Source organism: Dermacentor silvarum, unplaced genomic scaffold, assembly GCF_013339745.2.
Source record: "Dermacentor silvarum isolate Dsil-2018 unplaced genomic scaffold, BIME_Dsil_1.4 Seq893, whole genome shotgun sequence".
NCBI classification, from domain to species: Eukaryota; Metazoa; Arthropoda; class Arachnida; order Ixodida; family Ixodidae; genus Dermacentor; species Dermacentor silvarum.
In genome coordinates this window covers 43077-53848 of record NW_023606936.1, presented here as the reverse complement: position 1 = coordinate 53848, position 10772 = coordinate 43077, and positions in this window count along the sequence as shown.

Genomic DNA, 10772 nt, shown 5'->3' with positions numbered 1-10772 from the left:
CTCTTCTGCTCTGCAGTGGGTAGTCCCCTCAGTACAGGATTCCAGTGGCCTTAGCTGCCCTTCTGGCTCGGTTGACCAGGTTGACCTAGTCGTCGAGTCGGAGCTAGACAGCGCTGCCTCCCATTGCGATGTAGTGGGGTGTGTTAGGGCTGTGAGCTGTAGTGTGTTTGCGCAAGTCCATACCATGTGGTAAAGCCTTGCGCATTGATCGCAGCGTAGGCATTTATAGGAATGCAGCGCAGGGTGAAGACTCAAATGTGGATATGTGTTTGCTCGGAGCATTCGCAATATTGCGGCTTCCTCTCGCGTCAGAGCGTTGTGACGTATCCTCCCGAAAGGCGATAGTGTTGTAGGATGTGCGTGCATGTTAATGGTATCGGCTCGGGCTGGGACTGCTCGACGCGGCTCTCTCGCGGCTCCCGGTGTGCATGCTCACGGGTGCAGGCGTGTGCCTGCTGTTTGCCGCGTAAGGACTCATGCATGCTCCGGAGTTCACACGATTTTTATGTATTGTGGGAGCTGGCGTGCTGCATTGAGAATGCGATGTGCAGCCCTGGAGATTATGGCCTTGGAAAAATTTGTGCATGCCGTATGAGAGTCCGTCAGAACTATGACGCACTCCCAGTGCCGTCTCGTCGCGATGGCTAACGCTATCACTAGTTCCTGTGTTTCCGGAGCGCTTGCTGTGGAAACCTACGACGCAGTTATTTCGGTCCCGTGGTTGTCGATCCCGTGATCTAGCACTAGAATGGTGACACAGACAAAAGAGACTATTTAGAGGCTATTTACACTGAAGCCAGACAGCCAGGAGCGCTTGCTCTGGAAACCTACGACGCAGTTATTTCGGTCCCGTGATTGTCGATCCCGTGATCTAGCACTAGAATGGTGACACAGACGAAAGAGACTATTTAGAGGCTATTTACACTGAAGCCAGACAGCCAGGCCCACACTCGTTCGCACCAAGAGCACAGACAAACTTCATGGTCTTTCTCGCGGCGGCTAGTCTCTTCATTATCTTTCGATAATATCGTAATACTACCCCCCACCCCGGCGACAAAAGCGCCGTCACGGTGCTGTTAAATATCCAAGGCGCTTGGAGAGTTGTAGGGTTTGAGTCGGGCGACCTGGTCAATATCACTGGTGGTCACAGCGGAAGACGTAGTGGGCGTGGCTAGAACGATTTCATAGGTGACATCGGTCACTTGACGGAGCACGCGATATGGGCCTGTGTAACAGGAGAGCAGTTTTTCACAAAGGCCAACTTTACGCGATGGTGACCAAAGCAACACGAGGGTGCCGGGCGCAGGATGCATATCACGGTGACGGAGGTCGTAGCGTTGTTTCTGTTTTTCTTGAGACACTTGCAGACGAGCACGTGCAAGTTGGCGAGCATGGTCAGCACAGGCGATTGCATCACGGGCATAATCGCTTGTTGAAGCTGCGGTGGACGGAAGCACAGTGTCCAGTGGTAGCGTCGGTTCTCGGCCATACAAGAGGCAAAACGGGGAAAAGCCAGCAGGTTTGAGACGGGAAGAGTTGTATGTAAAGGTAATGGAAAGTATAGCCAGGTCCCAGTCACGGTGGTCGAGTGAAGCGTACTTCGATAGCATGTCTGTAAGCGTGCGGCTCAAACGCTCAATGAGGCGGTTCGTTTGTGGGTGGTAGGAGGTGGTAATTTTATGCTGTATTGAGCAGGCACGCCTGATGTCGTCAATGACTTTGGACAATAATGTACAACAACGGTCGGTGAGCATTTGACGGGGAGCACCATGCATCAAAATGATATCGTGTAGGAGGAAGTCCGCAACATTAGTAGCGCAACTGGTCGGAAGAGCGCGTATTACGGCGTAGCGGGTCGCGTAGTCCGAAGCGACGGCTACCCACTTGTTTCCTTATGTAGATTCCGGAAAGGGGCCGAGAGAGCCCTTCCAACACGATGGAAGGGCTCGGCAGGGATGTGGAGCGGCTGCAGGTAACCAGCGGGGAGCTGGGGAGGCTTCTTGCGCCGTTGGCAAGCGGCGACGTAACGGCGTACGGAACGGGAAAGGCCCGTCCAGATAAAACTGAGACGTACTCGGTCATACGTTCGAGATAGGCCGAGGTGTCCTGCCGTTGGTGCGTCGTGAAGCTCTTCTAGAATGGTTGAGCGAAGTGTTTAGGTACTCGAAGTAGGAACTCAGAGCCGTCCGGATGAAGGTTACGACGGTACATCTTCGTCGCGGAGGACGAAGAGGCGTAGAGTAGCATCGGCCGGAGAGTGTTCCAAACGGTCGATGAGTGCTCTGATGTAGGCATCACGACGTTTCTAATCGGCGAAATGAAGAAGCTGGGATACTGAGAAAACGCAAGCATCACTGCCAGTAGTGGAGGAGTCAGAGTCGTCAACAGGGTAACGCGACAAGCTGTCAGCATCTTGGTGCAGGCGACCAGACTTGTACACCACTGATTATGAAAATTCTTGTAGCCTCAAAGCCCACCGACCAAGCTGGCCTGTAGGATCTTTTAGCGATGACAGCCAGCAGAGGGCATAATGGTCAGTGACTACGGAGAAGGGATGACCGTAAAGGTAAGGCAGGAACTTCGCCACTGCCCAGACAGCAGCAAGCCAATCCCTTTCCGTAATGGAATAGTTGCGCTCCGATGGGGATAGGAGGCGGCTTGCGTAAGCAATAACGGCACCTACACCATGACCGCTGGCATCTGTACGCAATTCTATAGAGGCATCAGGGTCGAAGTGGGCGAGAATGGGTGGTGAGGTGAGAAGAGTGACGAGAGAAGGCGGTGGCTTCTGAAGTACCCCATGAAAATTGTACGCCTTTCTTCAGAAGATTAGTGAGGGGCCTAGCAATTGCCGCAAAACCTTGAACAAAACGATGAAAGTGCGAGCATAGCCCAACAAAACTGCGAACGTCTGCGGCTATCTTCGGAACCGGAAAGTCTCGGACGGCGCGAGTTTTGTCGGGATAAGGCTGCACTCCGGAAGCGTCTACGAGATGGCCCAGAACAGTAATTTGGCGGCGGCCAAAACGACAGTTGGACGAGTTGAGTTGCAGCTTCGTCTTTCGAAATAGCTGTTAGACTCTCAAGGTGAGAGTCGAACGTTGGCGAGAAGACGATGACGTCGTCGAGGTAACAGAGACACGTGGACAATTTAAAACCTTGGACCAAGGAGTCAATCATACGCTCAAAGGTGGCAGGGGCATTGCATTACCCAAAGGGCATTAATTTAAATTGATATAGGCCATCAGTTGCTATGAACGCGGTTTTTTCTCTGTCCATATCGTCAACAGCAATTTGCCAGTATCCAGATTGAAAATCAATAGAAGAAAAATAGCTGGAGACGTGAAGGCAGTCAAGGGCATCGTCGATACGTTGGAGCGGGTACACGTCCTTCTTAGTAATTTTGTTCAAATGACGGTAGTGTACACAGAAGCTCCACGTGCCGTCTTTCTTCTTAACCAACACCACAGCTGACGCCCAGGGACTCGAAGAAGGCTCAATGATGTCTTTATCTAGCATTTCGGTCACTTCATTTGGAATTACTCGGCGTTCCTACGCAGAAACGCGATATGGTCGTCAGTGAATAGTCCTAGCATCGCCAGTAGGAATCCGATGCTTGACTGCGAGCGTCGGGCCTTAAGGGCGATCATCGAAGTCGAAAATATCTCGGTAGGCCGACAACACTTTGCAAATGTCTTCAGCCTGTGTAGAGGACAGGTCCGCCGCAACCATTTTCTTTATGTTGGGTCGGCGCCCGAGGCTGGCGCGAGGGGCACGCCATGTTCGGAAGAACCATCGGTTGATAAAGCTGCCACTTGATGGTCGCCGAGGCAATCAACGTTGGCAAGGCAAATACCTTGCGGGAGAATTTGTTTTGCCAATCCAAACTTAAAGATAGGCATGCAAGTGCAGTTATTAATAATAGTAAGGACACTATGATGCACGGTGACGTCATAGTGCCGTGGAGAATGTCGGGCAGAGGAGTGACGAGGCACTCGCCATCAGGAACAGGTGGGGAAGACAACAGTTCAATATAGGCTATTGACTTTGGTGGTAGGCGAATAAAGCCATTGGGGCGTAAGCGGCACTGGGGTTCATCAGGAGGTTCTGCGAGAATCGGTAACTCAAGCCGAAGGGTACGGGCAGAGCAGTCAATAAGAGCAGAATGCACAGAAAGAAATCGAGTGCGAAAATTAGGTCGTGGTCGGCACGTGCCGTACACATGCCGACGATAGGCACAGTACCGCCATCCGCAACGCGGACGAAGCGTACCGACGCTGGGGTGAGGAGCTTTCTGAGTCGTCGTCGGAAGGCAGCACTCATAATTGAAATTTGGGCCCCGGTATCGATCAGTGCAGTGACAGGATAGCCGTCAACGACAACGACAAGAAGGTTTTGGTTCGTAGGCAACGTGAGCAGAAGATTTGAGGGCAGGGTTGACAACGCAGCTTCACCTCCAGAAGCTGCAGTGCCTAGTTTTCCTGCGGCATCCGAGAGGTGATAGGCGGCGAAGAAAAGCGACGGGTTTCGGGCGAGCGAGACTGATGGCACCGAGGTGAGGGGGAGCGGCTGTAGCGAAGGCTCGGAGCAGGGCATCAGCGGCAGTGGGTTCATGGCGGTTGTCATAGGGAACAGAAGGTCCAGAAGTGCGGGAATAAGCGGCGGCGTATGTCCGAGGAGGAGGTGGCCATCGGTTGCGGCAGTGACGAGCGACGTGGCCGGTGCGACAGCAGTGGAAGCAGATCGGCCTGTCATCACGGGTACGCCATTCGGACGGGTTGCGGCGAGATGTGGCAGAAAAGGACTGCCGAGGACAAGGAGGGCAGGTAGAGAACTGGGGAACGCTAGGTTGAGACGTTGAACACACGGAGTTCAGTCGCATGCTCTCAAATTCCTGTCTGACAACGGCCTGAATCGTCGCAATCGTCGTAGCTGGTAGATCGGGAGGCGTCGCGTGTCTCCGCGTCTGCGTGTCTCCGCGTATCTCGCTATGACGTCTACTGCCTCCTGTAATGCCTCTTGTTCTCATATGGACGCTCTGAACGTCAACGTCGTGATATCTTCTGCATACAATGCATGTCTGATCCCCGATATTTTCTCGAGTAGGGCGGGGATCGAGTTTCATCATGGGAACGTTGAAAAGTGTCAGCGACAGCACTGCTCCTTGTGGCGTTCCTCTGTTAGGTTCCTCTGCTCGCTGTGGCGAGCAGAGGAACCTAACAGAGGAACGCTCACATTTCCCAGCCCTATTTTGGGTGTATGATCTGTGAGAAAAGCCCTCACGTAGTTGTATGTTCGTCAGCCACAGTTCGTGTAACTGAGATTGGCTACTATGGCTTCGTGCTCCCGTTGTCAAAGGCCCCCTTTAGGTCTAGTGCGAGAATTGCTTTTGGGCAGTACGACGTTCCTGCACTCAGTACTTCCTCTTTGAGCTGCAGAAGCACGTCGTGCGTGGAAACGTTGGGCAGATAACCAAACATCGTGTTCGACATCAGTTCTTCAAGATGCATTTGTAGCCTGTCTAAGACCACGCGTTCGATCAGTTTACCGAAGTAAGGCGTGAGCGAAATGGGTCTTAGGTTCTCCAGGCAGGGCATTTTTCCCGGCTTTGGTATCAGCGTAATATCCGCATGCTTGAATTCCTGGGGTATGGTCCCTCTGCTCCAGTGTACATTGAAGAGTTCCAGAATTACCTGGACGGTTGCATAGTCCAGGTTACGTAGAAGTTGTTGGTTATTCCGAAACACCACCTTGAAAACGGTGGTGTTTCGAGTTATTCTTGCGATCCCCTGTGCCAGCTCGGAACGCGTTATGTCCCGGTCGAGCTCGGTGTTTTTCAGTGTGGCGTAGTAAGCCGCCGGCTGTGCACCGAGTATCCGCTGGCCAATGTGTCTAGTTTGTAGGGCACACAATACCTGATTGTCTTTGCCTCCGAAGTTTTGTAGCACCCGGCTCATTATACACTTGCTTTTTCTCTTGCTCTGAGTCGGATCTAGTAGATGTCTGGATATGACCCACGTCTGCGCAGTGTTTAGCGTTCCTTGGAGTGAGTTACAGAACTGGTCCCAGTTATGTCGTGCAAGTTGCTCTGCGTAGCGCTCTGCTCCGTCTGTTAGCTTCAGGATACGAATTTTTAGCTTATTTAGCCCACATGCCTAAGAGGCACGCATCCACTACCAGATTGTCAATGGTTAGTGCGACCTCCTTAGAATGTTTGGCCACCGATGCCTGCAGTTCTCTAACACATCCCTCCAGATCGCTTATCGCTTGGGCGTCTTGCGTTTCTCTTTCGCTCCGGAACGTTGCCCAGTCCATAATTTTGGTGGAGCCTATCTTCATTTTTGGCAAGTTTCCAACGTGTATCGCGGTGTCGAATATGACGTGGTCGCTCCCGAGCGTGTCGTTAGTGTTTTCCCACTCGACGTTCCGAAGTTTGGACGCGAGCGCAAGATCAGGACCGGTGTCGCCGGCCGTGCTGTTGCTTACTCTCATTGGATAAGTCGGATCCATCACTATCGTAAGTCGGTGGTGATGTATAACGTTGTGGCAAGGTTTTCCCTTTTTGATATGTCTGACGTACCCCACGCCTCGTGCGCCGCGTTGAAGTCGCCTAATATGAGCAGGCCGTTTTGTCCAGCTAGTTTCCTCGCTTGCTGCACTAATTGGTCTAGGGGACCCAGCGATTCCTTCGGCGCGCTGTATATATTAAGTAGAAAAACACTCGCGTTTCCCCTGCGCTTCGGTACTTTTACCGTGAACACGTGATCAATTGCCGTGTCCGCGTAAGTGTGGTCTATTACAGTGAGGTGCTTGCTCGTGAGTGTGGCCGTACGTGCTTCTGCGGTCGCATGAGCGTGATACCCGGTGATTCTGGGTGATTTCCCTATTTCCTGTAAGGCTATTACGTCCAGTGGTGTCTCTTTTTGGTAATGTACTGCAACAGCATCGCCATCTTGCGAGTGAATCCATGGCAATTCCACTGCCAAACGGTGATGCCTGCATTTTGATGATTCGGTTTTCTGGGCATTTAGATCCTCTTGTAGCATTTGCTGGAGGGCTGCCTCTCTGTGTGAATAGACTCGCGGCATCTTGTGGCGTTGATCGCTTACCAGAGGGGTGAAAACATCGTGTAGTTGCGCTATCAACTGTTGGAGCGCGTCGAAGCCCTTCTCCATTGGTAGATGTAGCTCTACGATGGCTTTGCGGCTTTCCTGAACACCTCTTTCGCAGGCCGTTACTCTCGCGTCGAGCGATTGGACTGTCGGATTCGGCTCGGGCGGTACCTCGGTGTTCATTTCATCGACGGTCTCCTGCACTAGCGAGGGAGTGGACGCGTGCTGCGGCGGCGGTGGCGGTGTTCGGGCTTCGGGAGAACTTTCTTGCGCTAGTGGCTTGTTTCAGATTCGTTCCTCGTTTAGCTGTGCGCGCAATTCGGTTATCTCTACGCGCAGTTCCTGCACTAAGGCCGCATGCGCCTCTAGAGCGTTGTTGGTGTTTATGTCTGCGTTTAGTGATGGCTCTATCTGTAGCCTTGTTTTGTCATTTTGTCTCTGTGACTTCGGGAGGCAGCATTCTGCCAAGTTCCCCTGTTGTTCCTTGGAGCTCACGTGACAGAGGGTTTTCGACCTAGTGCCGGACCTGGTTCTGGCCTTGGACCGGGTTTTGCTTTCGGACCAAGATCTGTGGCAGCCTCGTTGTTGCGATGCAGCCCTGGGTCTGAACCTGGTGCGGGTCCGTGATCGGGATCGCGGTCTGTGAACCTTGCTCAACTGTTCCGTCGTGGTGTTGTCTTTGTGTGCCTGTTCCTTGCGCAGCCTGTGCGACGAGAGTGGCGTTCGTAGCAGTCTCTTCCGCCATTCTTTCGACGCCGTCGCATGATCACCGTCACTCGTACAATTTGCACTCGTGTCCACCACTAACCTCTGCTGCACTACACCTTTGACAGGTAGGCTTGCCCGGGTGCAGGCAAACGTCGGTTCGGTGCCCCATTTGATGGCACGCGTTGCGTACCTTGATCGTGTTTCTATAATGTATGCAGCGTAGCTCGCCTCCGCCGAAGGTAATGTACCTCGGTAGCGTTCTTCCTTCGAAAGTTAGCAATGCTGTCGCACATGGCCCTAGCATACGCGCTTGTAGGATTTGTCTTGTGTGTTCATAGAGCCTGCGCATGAGATGCGCGTCCGTCGTGGGAGGCCAAGGGCCACTCTATGAGCTGAATTCGCCGGTGGCGCGATATATGTTGCCACTGCATACTCCTTGGCGCGTAGATGCGCAGTGTTGATGTCTCGTATCCTAGCTGCCATTTATTCGCTAGAAGTGCTCACTACTGCGATGTTCTGCTTGCTTTCTATCCTCACGATAAGGTTCTGCGTTGGAGTGGTGCGTGGGTAGCCCCCCGCCGTTAGTACTGCTCGGGCGATGACCAGGGTCGGCCACTTCGAAAAGACGAGGCTTTCACTTGGCCTCAGTATCACTTTCAGGTGCTGCCACGGAAGCGGTGGTGGTCTGCGTGCCGATCGCTGCTGTGCCTCGGGAACCCGGTCGGAGTTCTTGTGTGCTTCCTTACTAGGTTGTTTGGGCCATTGACTGCCAGCCAGTCATCTGCGCATTCGGCGGATTCTTCTTGCGGTTACGAGGGAGAAGCATCAACCTCCATGGGGGTCTTTATAAGCTTCGAATGCCGGTGTGGGGCTTACCCCTTCCTCCTGTCTAGTCCTAGCGGAATCCGCTTGCGAACTCTCTAGGCTCCAAAACACCGATAAATGTGACTAATAGCCTGGATCTTGGTCTCTACGAGCGTAATCCGACTTTCTGCTTCGAATGGCACTATTTTGAAAGGTCTGGGGTGAGTTGGCCGGGATAAAGCGTTTCTTGATCCGGGAGCCCATTCGGCCGTGCTTCAAGCACTTCTTCAAGCACTTCGTCCTCCGCTCTCTAGGCCGTGGGACGGTGCATATATCAGTTGAGCAGCTTGTTGAAAACCCGTATTACCCCGCCAAACCACGGTATCTGGTCGGCGGGAATGCGGTGACCAAGTAGCCACGGAAATAGGAAGGCGCAAGCATGTACACAGGTTCACATAACGTAGAGCGCACAACATAACGACTGGGAACATACTCATGTGGTTATGGAGAATGCCTCACTATCGGTCAATGTCTTCAGGCTCTCATACAGCCACTTAGTATTTTCTACTAGAAACATTTCTGGCTAATGGGCATATTTAAGAAATACGGCCATGCTCTTGAAATAAAGAACTTGGGGACCGCTTACATAGAAATGCGCAACGCGTAAATTTCAACCAAGCTTCCACCTTGGTATGTCCAGCCACTTTCCCCCTTGAATCGGTATGAATTTTCTTGATGCAGAAGAGACAGATGCGTGTCACAAATGCATAGCTGTTGCATAAGCCTGAAACAAACGCTATGCTCATAGGCAAGCGAAATGCTAAGAAAACAAAGTAAGCACATGCGATTTGAAGTTCATGCAGTCCTAGGGAGGTTGTATAAATAATAGAAATTTCGTTTCGACTATAAATGAAACGTTAGGCTCCGAATGAATTCAACACTGTGAATGGAACCAAGTACAACGCCGCACAGTGCTTGGTCACAATGAGCGCACTCTACTGCGCTTGTGTATTTGATGTTTAATGGCGAAATCGGCTTATCAGGCTAAGTCACTGTGCCAATGGATGTTTCTTTCAAGACACGTCCTCTGCTTATCTTTAGTTTCGATTTTGCTGTGTTAATTTGTCGGCTATAGGAGTTTCAAACGTGGTGAAGGAATGATAACGAATTGTCACTGAAGTAGTTGTGTTCAATGTAACGGAGGTAAATATCAAAAATATCGTTGAAGCGTTGTTCTACACTGCTCTTTTCAGTTTGAATTAGAATAATATTTGAAAATATTCCGTGGTATATCTTAGATAATCCGTGGTATATCTTCGCAGCGTATAAAGACAATGACAGTGGTGGCCAAACTGGACCTCTTAACTCTCTTAGTATGGTGAGCCTACCGCTCAGATATGCACGCACAAGGCCCACGAAAAGAGCACAGGGTGTCGTTACGCAGTGGCTGAGCACACGTGGCGCTATAGTGCTCAAAAATTGAAAAGTGCGTCCCCATAGTTAGCTTTCTCATTTTCTTGTTTTAGAGAATAAATCATTTTAGGTGTGCTGGGGTTGTACTTATTGGGAGGCATTATTTGGCACGCTAATCTGGTTTTCGTCCTCAGCGTACGTGTTCTCTCCCTCACCCTCTTTCGTACGCGGCAGGTGTTGTCTCTACTGTGCGCTGATGCATCGTCCTTGCACGGCACGTGGCGTTACGCATGACCTCAATCCTAGTCTGCGCACCGCGTTCGCACAATCAGAGGTATGCAGATATTTGAGAGGGAGGTCAAGCGTCCTCCATCAAGTTCTGTTTCGTACACTGCAATTTATGCGTACCGTTCTGCACCACGCTCGTGCGTAGAACAGTGTCCTCGTTCTCATTACTGTGATATGTCCTATGTGCACTTGAGATGACGTTCCGTGTTTTATTACATTTGGCAGTACGCAGGTTCATGTCACCATGGTAACCTAAAAGCCGGGCGCTTAGAGTGTTTGCGTCAATCTGCTGTTGATAGCCCCTGAAGAAAGTCCCAACAGCGGTAGTAAAGTGTATAGTGACACGTATACATGTTTATCTTTCGCCGATGGCCGCTTTCCACCGGCTAACAAATGTTAAACGTTATCGCTCGGCGCAGGACGCGCCTGTATCAGAAGTTTCTAGAA